Genomic DNA, 25,402 nt, shown 5'->3' with positions numbered 1-25,402 from the left:
GATACCTTCCCTGTTGCTTGTGTCAGTAGTTGGCTCCTTTTGAGAGGCATTCCATCGTGCAAGTAAAGAAGTTTGCTTATCCATGCCTCTAGCTCGTTTTGCTCTGTGATGATGGAAGCTGCTATGGACATTTGGGTACAAATTTCCTTGTGTGTTTGTGAGAGCATGCTTACATGTCTCGTAGGTAAATGCTTAGGAGGAAATTCCTAAGTCACAGAGGAGTTGTATATTGGATTTGGTGAAAAACCACCAGAACTTTTCTCAAAGTGGTTAGAAACTTCCACAGTGGGACAGTTCCGGTTGCTCCTTGTGTTTGCCAAAAGTTGATGCTGTTATTTTATTATTATTATTATTATTATTATTATTTTTAATTTAGACGTTTTGGTGCCTACTTACTGGTATTTTACAGTGGATTTCTTTTGAATTTCACTTATGACTAAAGATGTTAAGCAATTGTCATGTGTTTATCAGTATACCCTCTTGGGGCGCCTGGGTGGCTCAGTCAGCTAAGTGTCTGACTCTTGACTTTCACTCAGGTCATGACCTCACGGTCCCGGTTCGTGAGATCAAGCCCTGCATTGGGCGCTGTGCTGACAGAGCAGAACCTGCTTGGGATTCTCTCTCTCCCTCTCTCTCTGCCTCACTCCCCTGCTCTCTCTCTCTCTCTTTTAAAATAAATAAACATTTAAAAACTATATATATATGTGTGTGTGTGTGTGTGTGTGTGTGTGTGTGTGTGTACGTGTGTGTGTGTGTGTGTGTGTGTGTGTGTGTATCTTCCTTATGGAGGGTTTGTTAAAATATCTAATTATTATTTTTTTACCTTTTTAAATATCTTATCATTTTTAAATTGGATTGTTGGACTTTGTAATACTGAGTTTTGGAGTCCCTTATAAATCCTGGAAACCAGTCTTTTATGAATAAGAGATATAGTTTCAAATATGGTCTTCACATCTGAGGCTTTTTATATATTTTCTTAAAATATTTTTCAGTGAGCAGGTATTTTTAATTTTGATGAGCACATCTATTTTAAACGGATGAAAACTCACTTATATTTCTTTCTTTTATGAATATCATTTTTCGTAATTTGTCCAAGCCTCTACTAAGTCAAGGAGACTGTTTTACCATTCACTGGGTGGCTAGGCTGTGTAGCCAAAGTTAACAGGCAGGTCAGTGCCACCCAGAGAAGAGACCAGTGCAAGATTCGAGGTCACTGAGAACAGACAGCAGGCACATGGACTCAGGTGGTCTAAGCCACTCAGTTACAACAGGTGAGGAAGGAGTACAACACCCTGGTCCTGAAATGCGATGGTCCCCATGCCCAGCAGACACACTCCACGGCTGACGTGGGCAGTACGGATGCGTTGGCCCCATTTCATGTTGCAGTAGAAGGACCCCACTTCTCTCTGGTGGGGTCTGAAACACAGAAAACTGGGACCTGCCCGAGGACCACTGATGCGTGCACTTAAGCAAAACACAGGTGCACACGTCAAGTCTGGAAAAGGGAAAGATATTCCCTTTCAACGCTACGAGTCCGGCATAGGTTGAGGGGTTCTTTATCTCTGAGTAAGAAAATGTTCCAAGCCCAACACGACTCTCTCACATAGCTGTGCTGAGGGTGAGAAGCTGTGCACTTCTCCCTTCCCCCACTCCACACATATCTGCCAGGCTGCCAAAATAGCAGGTAAAACATTTCAAATCCGGTGAGATCACTGTTCACCCTGAATGTGAAGGCAGAACTGGGAAGCTGGGTGGTTTGTTTGGAGAGACTACCTGCCATTTAGAGACAGGACTTTACCAGGATTGCTAGAAAAACCAAACCCAGGAGGATGATCAGGCCTCCCTAGAGGATGGTGTTCTATCAGGAGTCCCAACTGCCTGAACAAAGTCAACTAAAGAAATTGGCAAATTGAATCTGGGGATGGGAGTTGTGAACACACAGCTGATAACCATCCTTCCTGAACGTGGATCTTCCCCAGTTCAGGAAAGCTCCATCTTGTACCACGGGAGCATGCCCATTGCTGCGTGTCAGGGCTGTGAATGGGTTGCCTCGATAAGATTGAAATCTTCAATATGATTGGAATCGACAGTGAGCCACCACTAGAATCTGTGGCTTGGGATGAGTGGTCCAATGTGGTCATTTTTTCCCTTATACCCAGTTAAAGTGGCCCAGTTGACCATGCCCCATGGCCTGGGCTCAGTGGCAGAATTCCTGCAATTCTGTTTCCCTCTTCTGGGGTCAATCCCCATGACTTGGCCCATTCTTGTATCCGAAGTGAACTTTTATGTCCTTTTCTGTGGTGGACCCTACTGATGATCATGGCTGAGCTCATGCTACATCAGTTCCATTCATGTTCCCTGACTGATGGTCTTTTCCCCTGGGCACCAATGTGAGTGACAAATAAGTCTTCCCAATTTGTAAGTTCCTTCCATTGTTCCTCTTACTACACAGGGGAGCCCTTAATGGTCCAGTCATTAATCTGTTAGTCACCAGAACATATGGCTAGTCTGCTTTCAATAGCCTATGAGCCTGTAAATACATAGTGGGAGCTGCTTTAGGAGTGGCCTCCACAGGCATCATTACTGTATCGAGTTCAGCCCATTGGGGAGAGCATCTTTATCCAGTTTTGGTCAAAAGGTGACTAGCGTTGGGGCAGATGGCTGCAGCAGCCCAGGGTACCCCATCAGCTCTAATTTTCATGGATCTATCCATGAGCTTAGTCAAACTGTCTACTGGAACATCTTCTATCTGTGCACTCCACTTAGCTAAGGGAAAGGCAGGAGTGGCCCTCCAGGTCATTCTGTCCCCCAACATGACAGCTACGTGTTCACGAGGTGGTGGAGTCAATTGTCCCTCCAAGGCCCTGTGCTCAGCCACGATCCTTCCTACCAAAGATAATCTCCTATATATTTTTTTCCTTTGAAAACTTCACGACTTTAGCTTTTATTTTCTGATGATTGAGCCAACTCAAATTTTGAGTATAAATGAGAGATTCATTTTTTCCACGTGGCTATCCAGTTGTTCCAGAACAATTTGCTAAAGTGTTTTTCTTTTCCCCATGTGATTAATTTAGCACCTTTTTCATAAATCAAAATGATGTAGAGGTGTTGGTCTATTTCTGGGTCCTTTGCAGTGTACCATTGATATACTTGTTAATTTACATGCCGTTATGAGACTTTTCTTTATTGTGATGGACTTTACATATAACATCATATTAGTTTCAAGTGTACAACATAATGATTTGATATTTGCATAGGTGGCAAAACGGTTACTACAATAAGTCTAGTTAACATCCATCGTGACATATAGCTATAATTTTTTCTTGTTATGAGAATTTTTAAGATCTACTCTCTTAACAACTTTCTATATACAATACAGTATTATTACCTATAGTCATCATGTCGGTACATTAGATTTCTAGACTCATTCATCCTATGTAACTACAACTTTGTAACCAATGTTGACCAACGTCTCCGCATTTCCCTGGGTAACCACTGTTTTGCTCTTTGCTTCAATGAGTTTTACATGTTTTGATTCCACACCTAAGCGATCATAGATTCCACATGCAAGTGATTTTACAGTATTTGTCTTTATTTTTCTGGCTTATTTCCCTTAATAGAATGTCTTCCAGTTTCATATATGCTGTCACAGATGGCAAGATTTCTTTTTTCTCATAGCTAAATAATATTCCATTATATACAAGTATTTATATATAAAAAAATTATAATGGTACATAATATAAATATACATTATAAAACTATGTAATATATGAATATATGTATAGTATATATAATACAATATATTTTTATATATAAATATATGTAATATATTTTGTATATATCAAGATATATGTAATATATTTTATATATGTCTTCTTTATCCATTCATATGTTAAAGGACATTGTTTTCATATCTTGGCTACTATGAATAACACTACAGTGAACACGGGAGTGCAAATATCTCTTAGAGATAATGATTTCATTTCCTTTGGATATATACCCAGAAGTTGGATTGCTGGATTGTATGGTGGTTCTACTTCCAGTTTTCCAAGAACCTTCGTACTGTTTTCCATAACGACTGCACCAATTTACATTCCCATCAACAGAACTCCTGGAGTTCCCTTTTCCTCCACCTCCTCCCCAACACTTGCTTTTTTTTTTTTCTTTGATACTAACCATTCTGACAGGTGTGAGGTGATATCTCATTGTGGCTTTGATTTGCACTTCTCGGATGGTTGGTGATGTTGAACATCTTTTCGTGTACCTATTGGCCATCTGTTTGTCTTCTTTAGAAAAATGTCTATTCATATCATTTGCCCATTTCTTACTGGGTTATTTGTTTCTTGTCATTGACTTGTTTGAATTCCTTATATAGTTTGAATATTAACCCCTTACCAGATGAAAGTTTACAAATATTTTCTATAGGTTGTTTCTTCCCTCTGTTGAGTATTTCCTTTGCTGTGCAGAAGCTTTTCAGTTTGATGGAATTACATTTGTCTATTTTTGCTTTTGTTGCCTGTGTTCTGGGGTCATATCCAAAAAAAATCAATGGCCAGATCAGTGTCATGATGCTTTTTTACCTATGCTTTCATCTAATATTCTTGTAGTTTGAGGTCTTACATTTAAATCTTTAGTCCATTTCAAGTTGATTTTTGTATATGGAATAAGAGAAGGGTCAATTTCAGTCTTCTGCTTATAGAAAGCCAGTTTTCTCAACACCATTCATTGAAAGGACTGTTCTTTCAATGTGTTCCTGGCTCCTTGGTGAAAAAGCAATTGACTATAAGTGCTTGGATTTATTTCTGGAGTGGAATTCCTGAAAAATAATGAAAATTGCAAATCCAAAAAATAATTTACAGGGGCTAGTGTTATATATTAAAAATGTTTATTGGTGGATTATAAATGTAAATGAAAATTATAGCAGTGTAATATGAAAATAGGATCAACATAAATAGTGAAAATATTAAATTTATTAAATAATGACTAACATCATTTATTCATTCATAATTTAAAATAAAATTAAATTAATTTAAAATTATTTTTTAACTCCCTATCTCCATTTATATTAATAATAATTGGTTTGGGTCCTGGTACAATTTCATCTGAACGTTGATACCAGATGAATAACGACTGAAGGACTTTGTGAAAGGACTTCGTGTAAACACACCTACTAGTAGAAATAAAAACTGGTGGGGTGCCTGGATGACTCAGTTGGTTAATCATCCGCGTCTTGATCTTAGATCAGATCTTGATGTCAGGGTCATGAGTTCAAGCCTCGTGTTGGGCTCCAGGCTGGGCGTGAAGCTTACTAAAAATAAGTAAGTAAATAAAAAATAAATAAAAAGGAAAAACTGGCTATGTACTTTCAAAATCAGTACAACAAGAAGTACAAATAACCAAAGGCAATGGGAAACACAAATTCTATAAAACCCTGAAAAATATATTATAATCCTAAAATGCTGCTGTGGCATGAGGGAGAGTAATCATGCGGGATTCTTTTATCTGTTGATATTTTTCAGATTCTTAGCACTGAGCATATATTACATTAGTAATTCGGATAAAAATGAAAGATAAATAAAAATGGGATCTAAACAGTTTCCAACTGTTTAAAAACACTTGGAAAAAATCTTTAAAAATAATTCATGTTTTGAACTGACCCATTCCCACCTTGGATTCATTTTCCAAGTTAAAAAAGTTTTCTTCCTAGGAAATATTTCACTTCATGCTATGGAAAAATGTTTCCTGTACTTCACCATTGCCCTTGGAGAACGCATGGCAAACCTTTTTGTATTTCTTATGTTTGCTTATGTTGCTGATTTACAGATTGAACATTGTACCTAATGAATACCGAAAGCATAACGGATTTTTAGTTTATCTAAAAATACAAATATTCCACACATTAAAAAAATCTTCAGCTATATACAATTACAACTTGGAGAAATATATATATATAAATTAATATAATATAATTAATTAATAATTAATATAACTAATTATTAACCATATCATGTTATTAGTATTATATTAATTATATTAACATAATATAATTAATTAATATAATATAATTAATATATATATATATTTTTCCTCCAAGTGTGTGTGTGTGTGTGTGTGTGTGTGTGTATTCCATGTATATGTATGTATGCATTGCTAATGACCAAATGTTTGTGTCTCGCCAAAATTCATATGCTAAAATCCTAAACCCCAAGGTGGCAGTATTCAAGAGGTGAGTCCCATAGCAGGTGATTATGTCCTGAGGGTAGAGGTCTCACAAGTGGAATTAGTACCCTCATAAAAGGGGCCCCAGAGAGCTCCCTCCTCCTTCTGCTATGTGACAACACAAAGAAAAGACAGCATGTATGAATCGGGAAGGGGGTCCTCACCAGACACTGAATCTGCCCCTACCTTTTTCTTGGACTTTCCAGCCTCCAGAACCATGAGAAATAAGTTTCTGTATATCAACCACCCAGCTATGGGATTTTGTTATAGGAGCCTGAATGGGCTGAAACATACATTTAGAATCTTCTCTCTACAGTCTTGGTCTCCATCTTAGTTTCATCTTCAGACAAACTTGGGATGACATTTTTGAATGCACAACTCAGTCACCAGGGAGGCAAGATTTCCATTGATAAAAACCCAAAGTAAGCAATAGTTACATAAGCCCTGACTGTTGCTCTCAAGAGGCAGTTAGAAGCTTTTTTCTAAAGAAGGGCACGGTGCTGTTTCTTCATTCTGTGCTGCTGCAAACCTTGACAAACTTATTGGAGCGAAGCCGTCTTGCTTCTTTGATGATGTAATAAGTGAAAAGAAGGTGAAAGGGCATATACTTACAGGGTGATCTTTGCGGCACACTGAACTGTGACATAGGAAAACTTGGCCTGCGTTGTGAGGTGAACCCCATTATTTAGGGGGAAGAGACTAGATGGCACAGGGTGCCTCTGCATTTGGCATGTGATCAAAAGGCTCCTCAGAGTAATATGGGTAATATGGGTAGCTCAATCTGAAGGGGGCAGAATAGACGCCAATGGGAACATCCTAACTGGCTGAAGAGAACTTGATGGGGAAGAGGCGTCAAGAATTCTTCAATCTTTTAGGATAAAAGTAAATATCAAAAACATGTTTGGGAGGAACCTCTCTCCTCCTTTTGCTCATATATCTACATCATAACATAGAAGAAGGAACGTCTGGCCATCCATCTGCCCTACAATGAAGGGCTGTGGAAGACTTTGCTTCTCTCCACTTCTAAGGCAGGAGGAGCAAATAAACTGGCCTGCACGGGGATACATTTAAAGAGAGAACAGAGATAGTGTAGAAAGGTCATGCTCCTGGCCTCCTTACCTCTCATCTGGCCTGAACTTGAACTCATGGGCCGTCTGCACTTTCTTGCCCTCCTTCTTGACCTTATTTATGATTTTCTGTCTCTGTGTGCTACACTGATCAGTCCAGAGTCTCTGTGGCTTTGCAGTTATTTTGCTGGCAGAAAAGTTATATAAGGCCTGCACAATTCACCTAGTGGCTTCTGAGCTGGGAGTGAAAATGCCTTTTTGTTTTCAAGTTGAAAGCTTGTCCTCTGATAAAGTTTATCAGGAACTATGTATTTCAGAGTGATTTGATTCTTTAAAACTTTTTAATGTTTATTTATTTAGTTTTGGTGGGGGGAAAGGCAGAGAGAGAGAGAGGGAGAAAGAGAATCCCAAGCAGGCTCCACACTCAGTGCAAAGCCGAACACAGGGCTTGATCTCATGACCGGAGTCGAAATCACATGCTTAACTGACTAAACCTCGTAGGTGCTCTGAGAATGGCTAGATTCTTGTTCAATCATTCATAAACTGAGTCTTTGAACTCTACTTGAGAGTGATTCTTGGTTCTTCTTACTGGTCGAACTTTCAGCGAGGAACAGGGGTAAGCTTAGCTTGTTTCCATCCTAAATCTCCGACAGTGTTGTTGAGATAGAGTGATGATACCCCTTCGTTAATAGAGATAACTGTTAATATGTAATCAACTTAGTTATGATAAATGTACTGGCATCAGAACAAGGACCATTAATCAGGACCTTCATTTAATAAGAACATGAAGTTCTCAAAACATTGCATATATTATATCACCTAGTGCTGAGGCTCAATAATATATTCCAGAGGTGGTAAACACCAACATATTCCAGAAGTGGTAAACACTTACTGGTTTGCCTGTTGCATCTACTTCTTTTGTGAATTGTTTACTTAAGGCATATTTCCAAAAATAGCCTATCTCCCCTCTCTGTCCAGCACGACTGCACCTGACTCCAAATGAGTCACTCAAAACTCTTCCCTAGGATTTTTCACACTGCAGATGCCAGAGAGGAGACATCTTCATTGGTGTGATTGCATGATGCTGATGTGAGTCTGCCTGTGGCCATGCACGGCTTGTTTCATGGAAAAGCCAGCCTGTGGTAGGAGATAAGGAGTGAACCTAGCCCAAAAGTCAGCATGGAGATAATGAAACAGGAGGTTCTGACTGTTTCCAGTCATGTGGTCTCCAGCTTGCTCTAGTTCCTGCTTCTTGGAAGTCTGGTTGGTCAGCTCCTCTGAAAGTTTGCTTATGTATCCTTCTAATAAATTCCCCATTGTATACGCCTGTTTGAGCTGTGTTTCTGTCAATTCAACTAGAAGTCCCAGTTCATAGAGCAGTTGCTTTAATTAATTTCTGCTGTATTTGGGACATCATTACAAAGTAGATATCAATTCCATCTATAGATGGGGAAAGCTAGGCTAAATCACCTGTCTCATTCCAAAGCCGATGGTTTTTCACCCCATCCTCAGTGATTTTTTAAAAATACTTTGATAATAATGCAAATGGTTGATCATTGGCTAAAATGGCTGATTCTCCTGAAGCCCTATTGTGGATGAGATGGAGAAGTTTATCTGTGGAGGAGACTTGTGAATTCTCCAAACTACCCAGTTGTACAGATACTCTTATCTCCTTAATCAAGGGGCTAAATAGCTTGCATTTCTGCACAAGACCATGGAGAAAATAAAACAGCTGTAACAAATCTCAGGTCTTAAGATCTCCAGGTTGTTCCTCTTCTCACTGCCTCATATTAGTCTCTGGAGGTTTCTCGTTTATACAATAAGAATTGGAAGACTATGGTATTCACCCAATAAATAGTGAGATGGAGAAGGTATCTGCAAATTACATATCCAATAAAGGGTTAGTATCCAAAATATATACAGAACTGATACAACTCAACACCCCAAAAAACAATTAAGTCAGTTAAAAAATGGGCAGGAGACATGAACAGACATTTCTCCAAAGAAGACATGCAGATGTCCAACCGACAGATGAAAAGATGCTCAACATCACTCACCATCAGAGGAATACAAATCAAAACTACAATGAGATGTAGGCTCACATCTGTAAGAATGGCTAAAATCAAAAATACAAGAAACAAGAGGGGTTGGTGAAGATGTGGAGAAAGGGCAACCCATCTGCACTGTTGGTGGGAATGCAAACTGGTACAGCCCATTCTGGAAAACAGGATGGAGTTTCCTCAGAAAAAAATAAAAAATAGAACTACCCTACCATACAGTTATGGTGCTACTGGGTATTTACCTCCAAAATACAAAGAACCCTATTTCAAATGGATGCGTGCACCCCTATGTTTATTGCGACATTATTCATAGTAGCTCAACTATGGAAGCAACCCAATTGTCCATAGATGGATAAATGGATAAAGAAGTGTATCTCAGATTGAGATAAGAACATCTGCCGTTCGTGATCCCACACAAATACAAAATCCCTGACTTTTCCAGTGGATTTACAAGATGATGGAAGATATTCTTTTCAAGGCATCTTCCCCCCCCCCCCCCCCCCCCGTAGACTCTCTCTTAAGTGCAGCCTTTGGATCTCACAGTGTCAACTCAGCCCCTACATTCATTTCCGCGAAAATAATCCAACAACAAGCGTGTCAACTATCATAAAGAATTGACGGGGACAGTGGGTTACATGGAGGAACTGGGATTTGCACAATACAGCCCCACCTCAAGCAATATAAAATCTGTAATAGAAATGTCGGTTCTTGAGTGAACGTCCTTTTAAAGAGGCTGTTCAGTGGAGGGGCCAAGTGTGTGCTCCAGCTGGTTTTGAATCCAGGCTTCCACACAAAGAGTTGGATAAACTTGAGGAAGTTCTTCAACCTATCAGCACGGTCCTCAGCTGGAAAACTGGCATAAGTAGGAACACCTGTCTCTTAGAGTGTGAAAGCATTAGGGAACACAAACTGTTGGTTGGTAATAGTGCCTGATCTGTGGTAAGTGTTCAAGAGATGTTTGCTCCCAATAGAATTAGAGTCCTCACTGCTGGTATTGACTCCACCGTTAGAGGGTCTCTCTGTCCTTTCTGACCATATCCCTCTTAGACGCCTTCCTTTGTCTTTTCCTTATCAATGTGCCACCCTTCATTGTTCCCCTGACCTTGTCATTTCCCCCACTTCCCAAAGCACCATGCACACACAGTTCACTCTGCTGAGAGAGAGGGGATCAGTGGCGTTCTGTTCTCTAATGCCTTCGCATCAGCACCTTCTAGGCTCGGGATGCTTGCCAGGTTGTTATTATTCCTTACAAAGAGAGGTCCCATTCTGTGAATAATTCTGGTGTTAAACATTAGCAAACTCAGTAAAAGGAGAAATGTCTTCTTGTTTCACATGGGGTGCAAACTTTTCAGAAAGTTTGGAAATAATGGAAATGAACTTTGCAATGTTATCTTTTACTAAATTGTCCAATATGCATGCTGAATGCTAGGACCCTGAATTGCCTCCTTTGAGTATTTTAGGCTGGTGTTGTTTTTGCTCTCCTTCTGATATCCCAAACAGTCCACATCAAATGTGGTGCTCTTTCTGACCTTGGGAACGTAGTCTGATATGCCTGTTGGGAGTTTCGAACACCTGAAAAATAGCATCCATTTACCCCCTCTAGATTCAGAGCATAAATTCTAGACTATCCTTCTAGAATTCAAAATCTCAGACAATGATGTGTTGAAGCTGGCTCCTGCCAGGTAGCCAGAGCTGAGTGTACACATCTCACCCCAATGCTAGAGTCAGTGAGGATTGTTTTGGAGGATGCAGCTTGAAATCAACCACGGTAGAAGCATTTTCACCAAAGAAATCTTCAAACACTACAAATCAGCTTGTTTTTCTGCCACAGGTAAATTGTTAAAACATTTATTGGCACATCAGGGATATAATGGAAGCCACGACTTAAAAAGACATCGGCTCTTTCACTGACGAAAATGATGGGAGAATATTCTATGACACGTTTGGTGTTCTAATGCTATTGCCAGGTTTAGGTAGATTAACCCACTCATTTGTCGAGAGGTCTGGGGAACCAAAGACTTCCTTGGAAGGTCCCAGGCCTTACCAAGAGGATTACCACACAGCCACAAACGAAACAGAGAACACGGTCTCTTTCAGTGACGAAAATAATTCATGCCCCTTCTGAAGCTCTACAACGAGTCACAACTCTTAGAGCAGAGTGAGGAGTGGGATAAGATGCTGGACGTCTTAAAAAAAAAATAGATGTTCTCTCTTTATTTCACCAAGAGAAGGAAAAGGAAGGAAAAGGAAGGTTCTTGAAGTATAAACTTACTTGCATCTTTTTGCAACTTTGTTTACCTTCCTGTCTCTACTACTAGGCTCTGATACTCTTCATGGCGGAGACCATTGCATTTCCAGACTCAAAGGCAGTTTCAGGAACATGGTAGGTGCTCAGTAATTGTGGAATGGGTTACAAGGTCAAGATCATCTAATGAAAATATTGAACTTTACCGAAGCCCTATAATCCTGGAAAACAGTAATCATTAAAGAAATCTCCTACTCTTGGTGGTCCTTTCCTCCTCTGTGGCAACAATATTTCTGAGTAAGTTCCCTCTTTATGTGTCTGGGTTTTATTTGTATTTTGCACCAAATAAACAGGATTTGGTATCCGGCAATAGGTGTGGCAGACAGGAGACTCTTTTTAATCCTTATAACTAAGATTAGGCGTGTTACAAGATTTTGAGTCCACAGATGTTGGCGATAGCCAGAGAGAGGGCAGGGAACAAGCCAGATGAGCACTACCAATTTAATTTCCAACTGTAATCCTCAGAAATGCTTGGGAGCTTCTATAAATGCCCCATCCCAGATTACTGAATCAGAATCTCAGGATGGGAATCAGGAATCTGCATTATTAAAGAGCTTTCCAAGTGATTTACAATCACAATCAGTTGGAGGAAATTTTAAAACTTTTACTCCTTCATTTGGATCCTCTTTATTGAATCTGCCAGTGTTTCAAATTATGCATTTCAATATTAACAGAATTGAGCTGTGCAATTTAAATTTTTAATCCCTAAACATTTAAAATCAGGCATTAATTTCCAGCTCATGCCCCCCTCCTTTGAACGTGACCTTTATTTTAAGAGTGATGAAATTTATGAAGCATGCTTCATTTCCCTGATTTACTATAACACAGCTAAATTCGTGTTGGAAATAATTAGACTGTGGCTCCATATTAAATCCTTAATATACACATACAAGTGAAATTATTGGTTCTTCTAAGCCACCCAGTTAAAAACATAGATAATGGAAATCAAATTTCCAGTTAAATTCTTCCTTTTATGACTCAACGGAGCTTGTCATTGCCACACAAAATCCAGGAACAGATAGAGGGAAGGCGACAAAGACCGGAAGGCCCTGCCTGCATCGAATCAGGTTAATTGTTAGGCACCTGATGGTAAATGAGCAGCTTGAAGGATTTTTTTCTGACTAGATTGTTTTTTTTGGCACATTATAGATGCAGCCTCAGGCAACCTAAGATGAGTGATGGATTCCAGTATATGCTTTGGCCCCAGATTTATTTTTTCCTTATTCCATATCACTTGCCAACACGGTAGGCAATAAAATGCAGCGGGGAAAACATGAAGCCAATTAACACAACCAAATACTGCAACACCTCTTACGGTCAATTTTGAATCCATAAAGTGGCTGTTAATATTTTCCAGTGTTCACTCCAAAGAACGTTAGTGATCTCTGTGGCACCTCTGCGTCCCCTCCGGAGCGGACAGGGAAGGACAAGAATGAAAAAGTGATTATGGAGACATATTTCCTTGTGGAAAGATGGAGTCAGCAAGGTGGTCACAAAGAGGCATGCAGAGGACAGGGGGCATTAGAATAACCGAGTAGCCTCTATATGCCAGACATCGCAATCGATTCTTTCATTTAACCCTCACATAAACCTTGAAAAGAAAAAAAAAAAAAAAGGTGTTTGGGTCTCATTTTTCAGATGAGGAAACTGAGGTTTACAGACCCTAAGAAAGTAGGCCGTGAGTACAGATTGAGAAGGTTACAGGGCTCAGGTGCCCAGATAGGAACACAGGACTGCGACGTCCAATAATTACCCATTTCATTCCAATATTCCCTAAAACAAACTGGTGCTCTTTTGTGTGCATTTTCTCCCTTAAACCTGATCACAATCTCGTGGGAACGGCAAGGGTGATTATTATATCGCCTTAACTGAAAGAACAGGGAAGAAATAAAAAAGCTTTCACTTTGTTATGTGTCTAAGAAGGATGCCCTCCTACTAGAATTTTTGTTTAACCCCTCAACCGTGTACCTTCCAGATACCCCCCCCCCCCCCCCGCCTCATGGGTCTCATCATCCAGACGTCATTGTCACAGCCCCCCCCCCCCCCCCCCCCCCGCAAAAGGCAAAAGGGAGAGGACTTGGAATGAAAAGATGTGACGGGCGCCCGGGGGGCTCCGTCGGTTAAGCGTCTGACTTGGTTTCAGCTCAGGTCATGATCTCACAGTTCGTGAGTTCGAGCCCGCATCTGGCTCCGGGCTCACAGCACAGAACCTGCTTCGGATCCTCTGTCTCCTTTTCTCTGCCCCTCCCCTTTTTCCTTTCTCTCTCTCTCTCTCTCAAAAAATAAATTAAAAAGATGCCCTTTGGGGGGGGGTGGGGGGGAAGATGTGAATCTCTGTTCTGCCTCCTTCTATGGTACTTACTGTGGCTACTTTCTCTGAGGTGCAGGAGGAGTGTGTTGTTCCCAGCACGTTGTGGGCACCTTCAAAGTACATGCTTTAAACGACATCACAGGGATATTGGTCAGGCTCAAACTCGCTGTGGGCCAGCACTGATGAGAAATGGGGGTGTGGTACTGACTAAATTCTAGGACCAGATGGGGAGCGAGGCGTGAAGAACCCTGGGTTAGCCAAGGATGTGGTAAAAGCTGTGTCCTAGAAAAGACTGTTTTTCTTTTCTGAAAAAAAATTTTTTTTTTTTCCTGAGGCAATATTTTTCTTTTGACAAGTCTTTGGACCTATCCGTTATAGGTTCTTCACTCCACATGCTGACCCGGTCACTCTGTCCATCACTTCTGTTGACAGAGAGGCACCAGCTTCTTCTGACAGGAAGAGAGACACGGCAACTGAAGCAAGCTCTGAGCTAGCACTACAGAGCCTGACGCAGGGTTCGAACCCACAGACCATGAGATCATGACCCGAGCCGAAGTCAGACACTTAACTGACCGAGCCACCCAGGCACCCCGTCATCTAGCTCATTATCAGCAAGAAGCCCTATCTAGCAATTTATCAGACAAATAATATCTTACAATGTATTTTTTATTCATGTTGTCTTATTACTACATAAATGAAAACAACCGACACGTATTAGAAGCCTACTGTGTGTTAGATACTGGGGACAAGTTCACATTTTTAGTTTCCTGGGGCTACCGGGGCAAAGCATCAAAGCAGGAGGCTTGAATAAGGTTCTGGAGGCTGGAGGCTGGTTCTGGAGGCTGGAGGTCTGAGATCAAGTTGTTGCCAGGGCAGGACTGTTTTTTTCCTGAGGCTTCTCCCCGTGGCTTGTCAATGGCCAGCTTCTCTCCGGGTTGTCACATGGTCCTCCCTCAGTGTGTCTTGTGTGCTAAGAGCCTCTTGTTATAAGGACACTAGTCAGATTGGATTAAGGCCCGCCTTAATGACCTCAGCTTTACTGTCTTACCTCTAGAAAGACCCTATAAATGCACACATATTTAGAGGTCCTGGGGGTTAGGAACCCAACATATGAATTTTGAGGGGACACCATTCAGCCCATAATAGGTATTTAGATGGAGTCTTTTCTAGAATGATTGTAAATTTTGTATAAGCATTCAAATTTTTGAATAAAAACAAAGATGCTGAGTATCATCCCTAATGTCCGAGAGCTGATAAGTGACAAAATTAAGATTTAATACTTCGAAGCTCTAAGAACCAGCCCAGTGCCTTTTCCAGCCTCTGCCATGTCTTCTTCCAGGGGTTCTATCTGCAGATATTAATGCTCATCTCTCCTCAAACATTTGCACATATGGATTCCATGTAGCAGTTGCCACAGACCATTAGTATTTTGCTCAAATGATGTTACACTTTGCCTGAAGAATGGAGGTTTCACTTTAAGCCTTATGCAACACTGTCTTGACTACTTTGATGGAGTTTGATGCAAGTGTATTTTATTCAAGTTCAGAAAACTTTGAGTAGTTTTGTGTGAATTATGCGTTTCCTCTTTAAATGACGTTGTGGATTGGCCCACGTCTTAGTCACTCCCGGCTGCTACAACAAAATTACCATAGGTTGGGTGTCTTAAACAGATTTTTTCCCCCCTTATAGTTATGGAAGCTGGGAAGTCCAAGATCAAGGTGCGGGCAGATCTGGTATCTAGTGAGGGATCTCTTCCTGGTTTGCAGATGGCCATATTCTCATTATAGCCTCACATACCCTGGAGAAAGAGAAAGCAAATTCTGTCCTAACTCCTTCTTATAAGGGCACTAAGTCCATCATGAGGGCTCTACCCTCATGACCTAGTTACTTCCCCAAAGCCTCATCTCCAACTATCATCATGCGGGGCATTAGGGTTTCACCATGTGGATTTGGGATGGACACAAACATCCAGTCCATAACATATCATGGAGGACGGATGCTTTTGCCAGATGTGTAGCGTACACATAGGCTGCCTCATCTGATCTTAGTGCAAATATGTTCAGAGGTAGAAAATACCAGTACCATTATGACTTGGTTCATTTGTACTGTTTCCCCTTCCAAGCTTCTCAAGGCACAGGGCAGAGTATAGGTGGTTATAGGACAAGTCAGGAGGTGGCAATTCTAGGACTGAAAGAGTAGTAGTCCTGGGCCAGATTAAGGGGGGCAGAGGTGCAAATAGCAGCAGGAAAGAGGGAGAGAGAATTGATTACAAACCTGATGGAAGAAGAGCTTTCAGAAGTGTCTTTTTGGCCACATTTATGGGCACATTTCCCTTGTATGGGATTCTGTTGGCTTTCATTAAAACTGATGGCATAGGCATAGAAATCACAACTTCAGAGGGAACTCTGTCAGGGAAGATAATATAAATGTGCACAAACTTAAATTACAGGTAACAGGGCATTAAATTATGAGGAGTGTTTAAATTGTTTTCTGTGGAGATGTTTTAAATGTTTCCTGCTTCTCTATCATGAGGGGTCAGTTCTATCTAAGATGATCAGTTGTGACAAGATGGCTGAAACTTGGAAGGTATTGAAGGAACTCTCTGATTTGAAGGTGAGCAGGAGAGGAGGGTTATGAGCTAAATGCAAGCTGGAGGGACTGGTGGGCACAATGTGGGTACGAACAAAGCAAGTTGGAGAGAAAAACAGACAAGGTGGTAGTTAGAAAATGATAGGAGAACTGGCTATAGATATGATATAATTTGGCCTCAGTCTATTGTGGAAGACAAGTGGGGCTCCCCGAATAGATTAAGGGATGGAGGCTTTTTTCAGAAGGCAGTGGGTATTGTTTATTTGCCTTCCCCATGCTAAAATATGTCTTTTCTGGAAAATCACAGCAAAACCTCTTTTTTCTGGATTTTGGAATAAAGCCACTGTCATCTGTCTTTGCCTTTTAAATTTTCACATCAGAATTTGGTCCCAAAGCAATTGGCCCAATTTTTTTTTAAAGGAAAAACTTTTTTGATTGCTCTCCAAAAATTAACGTTTGTCTCAACTGCTTAATAAGCACTTCTAGAGAATCAAGCTTTGAAGTGAAAAATCTAAAATGCAGACAAAGATGATCGTGACAGCAATATTATCTATAATAGTGAAAAATCAATAATGACCTTAATTTTTCTGTTTAGGGGAATAGGAAAATAAATCGTGATATATGTATACAATGAACTACAATATAGCCCTTATTTTTGAAAATGTGGCCATTTAAAAGTTTTGATTAAGTATGTAAAATTGGAAAGAAACACAGCTATGTTTTAACAATGATCATCTTGATATAATATAGGAAGTTTTTAAAACAAGTTTTTAATCAATTTATTTATTTTCCAAGTTTCCAAAGTTGATCATGTATTTGTTAGATAATCAGAATAAAAATTAAAATGAATCTGAAGTCAATTCCAGACAATGGCTTCCAGTAATGGCAGCACCTTTGGAATAATCTATAATGATTAAGGGTATGACTTTGAAGGAAACATGCTATCAACAAGAATACATTCTAGTCATTGTTATTCTAGTCCTTCAACCTGTGTGTAGTTTATTTTGTCCCCAAACCTTTGGAAAGAAGAGTAGCCTCATCCTCTGGGAGGGTGGCAGGTGCAAGTGCCAGGGGTACCCACGTTCTGGCCTTCTGATTGGGGGCTCATGACTAAATCTGATTCATCTCTAGGCCATCAGAGTCCAGCACTGTGCTTGACATATAAACATCAAGGCATGTTTCTCGATGGTATGCAAAAATCTAATCAACAGATTTTGTTCTTTTCACAAATGGTGTATCATCCATCTGAGAATTTTGCCCAAATTTATTTTGAGGATTTTCCCAAATCACATACTCAATGTATCTATTTGTGTTCTATAGAATGTACGTTGCTGAAGTTTGCTTAATGGGCAGGGGCGAATCCTAGCTCTTCTCCTTACTGGCTTCATGACCATGGACAAGTGACTCATCTTCCATGATTTTGATTTTATCCAAAGACTGGCATTAGAGTTAAATTAAAATAAATGTGGAAATATGTAGCATCGGAACAACGGAGGTAGCAGATAAATGTTGTTTGCTTGAATGGACTGCTTTTTGATAAACATGATTGACTCAAGGCATTTTGGAGAAATCATGAGCCTTTCAGAAAAGAGATATTCAGCATTCATTATAGCAACAAGCGACGATGATGGGTGGGGATGTGTTAAACAGAAGACCCGACCCCTCTTAATATCAGGAAAAATGTGGCTGGTTGCAAAACTCGCCAACTGCCTCCCAAGAATTCTACAATAGGAACTAACACACTAGGTTTGAGAGTCAAGTGTAATCTCAAATTTGTAGGGACCTTTGCAATGTTGGCTGATTCATGACCATTGAAGAAAGTGCCAAGAATGCACAGAAAAATCTTGGTAAATTTACAAAGTGATTTTCTCAACATATTCTTCAAATATTTCCACATTCACCTCAAGATGCTATGAAGACAAGAGATGGATCAAGGGACATATTCCCCCCATCACATAATAATGTCCCACAGGAAGTGAGCCCAGGCATTGGCGTCCATTAACAGCACCAGTCCACTATTGTAGGTTTTGGGCGGATTATAGAGGCACCGCCATCTAGTGGACAGAACAAGAATTTTTAGAAAAGGAAGATCCCATTCACAGACTCATTTTTTTTTTTCAAGTGTAAAATGTGATTAATCACATTTCTTAAAAGAAGGAAAGAAGATAATCTTTCTCTTAAGTGAATTCTATGTATATGCTTTCTGTAATCGAGTCTTTATATGTAATGTAATCTTTAGAATAGCCCTTCCTTCTCCGATGAAAAAACTGAGGTTTAGGGAGACAAAATCAGTTATCCGATGTCATATGCCTTTCAAGACAGAGTGGGGTCGTTGCCAAGTCCACTTGACATTCAAGCTATGAGAGACCGGTATTTACTTCACAGCAGCACACACACGTTAAGGTTAAATGTAGGCTGACTGTTCAGAACTGGGATTCCATTTGTGGCTCTGACAGTTATCAACTGTGTGATCTTGCACCATCTATTTAATTTCTGTAATCTTTGAGGTTATCCTTACATAAAAAGGGAATATTAAACAACAACGTGTATTTAAGTATTTTTATATTCTACTCCTGAAACCATTATTACACTATGTGTTAACTGACTAGAATTTCAATAAAATTGGGGGAAAAATGACACCCCCAAAAATAAAAATAACAAGTAAAAAAAATAAGGACTCTATAAATTCTAACAGCTTGGGTTTGTTGTTATAATGGCAAGCATCTCTATTTTAGGTTCATGTTTTGTATAAACATGGAAAGAAATGCAATAGAGAATAGTATGAGAAGAATATGGGATGAAGTGGGGAGGATGGAAGGAAACTGGATAATTTGACGTTTTTAGTTCTTTGGTTGAAAATTCCCAAAGCCAATAATACTTTTGCCAGAAGTTCAGCCCTGACGTGGGGCTTGAACTCACAGACTGCAAGATCATGACCTTAGCCAAAGTCAGACGCCCAACCGACTGAGCCACTCAGGCGCCCCCAGATTTTATCTCTTAAGATTTTTAGAAATCTTATACTCTTAGGTATTATAGCTTCCAGTTCCTTCTTTTCTTCTCTTTTGGATCATATCCATTCAAAGACATATTACTGACAAAACAAGGATGTCCTCTAATTCAAGACTCTCAGAAAGTACCTCTCTAGACATTCCCTTGGCTGGTAGAAAATAAATAAAAGGAAAACTTCACAAGGATCTGTCTCAACTAGTATTGCAATAAATACTTTTTGCAACAGAGAGATAAAGAAACTAGTTTAGAGTCTAACAGATAGGAACTAAGTACAAATTTCTCATATTTACTACCAAGATTTTCCTTTTACTAGCCTATGTGACCTTGGTCAAGTTATATGGTCTGTCTTCATCCATAAAACTGAGTTAATAATTATACCTGTTTCATAAGTTTGCTGTAAAGTTTTTTTTCTGTAAAGTTTAAATAAATTAATATATGTAAGGTGCTTAGAACAGGGACTGACAATAGGTTGAGTATAGTTCTAGTTATTCCCCCCTTGTACTACTGAAATATCATATGTATGCTGTTTGTCCCCTGTGTTTTGATTTCTCATTATTGTTGCTCTTGGATCCTGTTTTTTCCCACTAAACTGTGACCTTCTAGAACAGAGCTGGCCAACTGTAGCCCATGGTACACTTCAGCCTACAGCCCTATTTCTTACAATCCATGATTTTTCTCTTTTTTAAGTGGTGCCCCACATAAAGAAGAATATATAACAGAGACCATATATAGTTCAAAAAACCTACATTATTTAAAATCTATCTTCTAATTTACTTTCTTTAAATTTATTTATTTACTTTGAGAGAGAGAGAAAGAGACAGAGAAAGTGTGAATGAGGGAGGGGCAGACAAAGAGAGAGAGTAGAGAATCCCAGGTAGGCTCTGCACTATGAGTGTGCAGCCTGATGTGGGGTTTGAACTCATGAACCATGAGATCATGACCTGAGCCTAAGTCAGATGCCTAATCAACTGAGCCACCCAGGCACCCTGCATCTAGCTTCTAATTTAAAACAAATTTGTTATTTCTTGTTTTAAGAGATAGAGGCCATATTAATTTTTATGCTCAATATATTTTTGGTACAGGGAAAAAAGGTAAAGGACCAAAAGGAGGGAAGTATGCCCAAGCAAAATACCATGGACACCTTGAGAGGAGAAGTTAGTTCTGACCGCACACATCATGGGAGTCTTTGTGTAGGATTTGAAAAATGGGGGTTGTCTTAATGAGAGAAGGTTTGATCAACTCAAAATGGATTAAAGATTTAAACTTACCTCTTGAATCTATAAAACCCTTGGAAGAAAACATGGGGGGAGAAGTTCATGACATTGGTCTAGGTAATGATTTCTTGGATATAACACCAAAAGTACAAGCAACAAAAGCAAAAATAAATGCATGGGATTTCATCAAAGGGAAAAGGTTCTGCATGGCAAAGAAAACAATCAACAGTGTAAAAGACAGCCTACAGAATTGGTGAACACAGACCACATGTCTGATAAGAGGTCAATATCTAAAATATAAAATAAACTTGGGGCACCTGGATGGCTCAGTTGTTTAAGCGTCTGACTTTGGCTCAGGTCATGGTCTCAAGGTTCGTGGGTTCAAGCCCCACATTGGGCTCTGTGCTGACAGCTCAGAGCCTGGAGTCTGTTTCAGATTCTGTGTCTTCTCTTTCTTCCCCTTCCCTGCTCATGCTCTCTCTCTCTCTCTCTCTCTCTCAAAAATAAATAAACATTAATTTTTTAATAAAATAAAATAAAATAAAATAAAATATATTTATTTTTGAGACAGAGAGAGACAGCATGAGCAGGGGAGGGGCAGAGAGAGAGGGAGACACAGAATATGAAGCAGGCTCCAGACTCTGAACTGTCAGCACAGAGCCCAACGTGGGGCTTGAACTCACGGAGTGTGAGATCATGACCTGAGCCCAAGTCAGACGCTCAACTGACTAAGCCACCCAGGAGCCCCTAAAATAAAATAAAATAAAATAAAATAAAATAAAATAAAATAAAACAAAACAAAATAAAATATAAAAGAAACTCAATAGCAAGAAAACAAACAACCCAGTAAAAACATGGACAAAAAACCTGAACAGACAGTTCTCCAAAGAAGTTTTACAAGTGGCCAACAGGTATAAGAAAAGATGCTCCACATCATTAATCACCAGGAAAAGGCAAATTAAAAACACAATGACATCTCACCTCACACTTGTTAGGATGGTTATAATAAAAAACAAATCAAAAGGTAAGTTTTGTTGAGGATGCAGAAATTGAGATTTTTCCATATTGTTAGTAAGAATTTTATGGAAAACCTATGGAGGCATTTCAAAAATTATTTTTTTAATGATCCGAGCAATCCCATTTCTTAGTGTTTATCTAAAAGAACTGAAGTCAAGATATCAAAGAGATATATAAGCTCCCATATTTATTGCAACATTATTCACTATACTCAAGATATGGAAACAACTTAAATGCCCATTGACAGAAGAATGGATAAAGAAATTACAGTATATACAAATAATGAAATATTATTCAGCCTTCAAGAAGAAAGAAAAAAATTCTGCCTAATGTGATAACATGGATGAAACTGGAGGATATTATGCTACATGAAATTAGTCACAGAAAGATAAACAGTGCATGATTCTACTTTTCTGATGTCTCTAAAATAGTCAAACTTAGAGAAACAGAAGGTACAATGGTGATTGCCGGGGGCAGGGGAGGAGGATAGGGAGTTGCCATTCAATGTCCATGAAGTTTCAGGTAAAACCAATGAAGTTCTAGGCATCTGCTGTACAATTACTAGACAAGGAACATTGCCTATTTTTATTAGTCAGACTAGAAAATTTCATAATTCATGAGAAATTGGGTAGAGCACTCAAGAAAGTCTTACTTCAGTAGTAGGAAATGTAAACCCTAAATTAAGCACTGCTACAGACACACAGCACGTCATGAAGCAAACCCAAAATATCCAAAGTGTCCAGGTAACTTATCTGCATTATAGCACAAAACTCAAGATTGCATATAGGATTACAGTATAGAAACAACACCATTTGGTCTTGGTGTTTTCAAAACTTCCATCTGGCAATCTCTGCCTTTTCGTTGAGGTATTTAAAACATTTACATTTAATGTGAGAATTGATATAGTTAGGTTTAAGTCAATTATCTTTCTATTTGTTTTCCACTTGTCTCATTTGTTCTTTGAACTATTTTTCCCTCTTTTTCTGCCTTCTTCAGATTATTTTTACAATTCCATTTTCCTATTTTCTATATCAAATAGACTACCCACTGTGCCAGAAGCTACAGATAGGTTTCTCATTGGTGACCAGATGGTGAAATCCAGCTCTAAAACCCTACCTTAGTATCTATTTTTATGAGTCACTACTTGAACAAAATGACTCCAGTTGGATTTCTCAGGAAGCAAACTCAGTTGAAATTTAGTATCCAAAATGTTCTCTAAGCAGTGTCTTTAGGATCAATACCTATGGAAGAGAGCTGAAAGAAACATGGAAAGACAAAGATGTTATCATGAGTTATGAGTTAAATGGGACAAGATGATATGCCTCCCACATTAACCAGATATTGGATGAGGGCCACTCCCGTAAGAATTTTGACTTTGCAAAAAGCAGCTTTCTTTAAGTGAAATAATCCCTTAAGAAGCTGACAACTATAGACTGTCTGCCAACAGTATTCTCAGAAGCTGGATCAGCAAGTTATTCTTTAAGGCAAATTTGGGCAGCATATTACAGTGCCTATCACAATATTTTATTAGAATTTCTCAATCGACTCTTCTATATAATTTAATTTTCCTTTCTAGTTTGTTACCTGCTTATTTCTCTATGTTACTTTCTCAGTGAATTTCTCTGTACCACCTCATAAGTGAATACTTCTCTTAGATCAGAGAAGTGTTCCACAAGTGCTAATGACTTCATTTATTTATTTTTTAATTTTTTTTTTACATTTTTTATTTATTTTTGATAGAGGGAGAGACAGAGCACAAGTGGGGGAGGAGCAGAGAGAGAGTGAGACACAGAATCTGAAGCGGGCTCCAGGCTCTGAGCTGTCAGCACAGAGCCCGACGTGGGGCTCGAAATGACAAACCACAAGATCATGACCTGAGCAGAAGTCGGACACTCAACCGACTGAACCACCCAGGCGCCCCCTAATGACTTTATAAGGCATTGATTTTTAAAAATTTCTAATAGATTCTTGTTCTACTAGAATTTGATTTATATCCCCCTCCTTTGCTTTTAATTTTTTCTATTAATTTTTGTTAGGATGATGTATTTATTTCATATCTTTGACGTTTTGAAGATAACTATTTTTAAGCCCCTTGAAGATTGTGCTATTATTTCTATTTCCTCAGAAGTACGTGCTCTTCCATTTTCTTTGGTTTGTTGGCTTTTGGTGCATAGAAATTTTGAAATTTTACTTCAGATTGAGGGTAAAGGGTTTTTAGTAATGGTTTTAACTTCATGTCTACCTCTTTCTGTAGAGGTTTTGTGATTGCTTTTATCCTGTTCATCGATTTCTCCTGTTGAAAACCTTATCTCCTTTTGGTGGCTTTAGCTTTGTTTCACTGTATTGCACTTAACTATTGATCCTTAATAAACTATCCCAAAAATTAGCAGCTTAAACAATAATCATTTATTGTCTCCTAATTCTGCATTCGGGCTTGACTATGCCTTGTTTCTTCTCATGTGGTACAGGCTAAATACACTCATTTGCGTTCAGCTGCAAACACAGCAGGCAATTTCTGGCCAGAACAACCAACAAGACCTCACTGTATATCTGGTAATGATACATGCTATTAGCTGGATCACTTTGGTTGTCCTCTTGTTGAACCCGCTCCCCAGTAGTTTAGATAAGTTTGCTTACATTATGGAAGAAGGAAGGCAAGGGATTGTTGGCAGTCATCTTTAAAGACCACCTACCACACAAAAGAATGAAATATATTTAGCTACTTTTGCAGTTTTCTGATGGTTGAACTGTTGCTTGACTTCCTCGCAATCCCAGGTAAGAAATCCACTATTGGAATTCTGGACCTGGTGCCAGCAGTCATCCAAATCTGTTCCTGACTGGTTCGGCCCCTAATGCACATGATAATCCTATTTCTGGTCTTTTACCCTGTGGGACTGCTTTGAATCTTTGTTGCTTTTGGGGGGCAGAAGAGAGTTCCTCACATTCCTTTGTATTGTCTAGACATGCAAGAAGAGTCTAATAATTAGAAAAATCATAAACGGCTATTTTAAGATAATGAATCGTCAGCCATTAATAACATTCAGGCAGAACCAGGTGACTATGTTTTGAGCATTTTTACGTAAAGTAAAAGCTAGGGCTAAACAATGTCTTAGTTTTGTTTGTTTTGTTTTTGTTTTTCATGTTTGTTTTTTTGCCCAACACTCAGATTCTACTTTATTCAGAAAAAAAAAACAACACTGGCTTGAAGAATATGGATTCAAACTAGAATTTAGAGGGACAACTTTTGAAAACTTCCCGATTTTCCCCTTCATGGATGAGAAAATTCTATAGAGACATCTGCTGTGGTCTGTGGTTGTCATGAGTAAAGGAGGTCCCACTCTGAATGAGCTCTGTGTCATGTCTAGCTTGATTTGTGAATGAATGTTCCTGTTAGAAATGTAAAACTCTCAATTTTGACTATAAATATGACAGGCAAAAGAGCACAAATCATCAAGCTCTTTAGTGTTCATCGACATAAAGCCTCCTGGCAGATCATTTCTCTGCACCTTCGCCATGTCTGGGAAACACGTCAAATGCCCTTTGACATACCTAGGTCCTATTTAGAACCAAGTCTACACTTCCAGCATTTCAATAGTGCTTTTTCTCCACAC

This window comes from Panthera onca, chromosome B1, assembly GCF_046562875.1.
Source record: "Panthera onca isolate mPanOnc1 chromosome B1, mPanOnc1 haplotype 2, whole genome shotgun sequence".
Taxonomy (NCBI): Eukaryota; Metazoa; Chordata; class Mammalia; order Carnivora; family Felidae; genus Panthera; species Panthera onca.
This window is presented reverse-complemented; position numbering follows the sequence as displayed.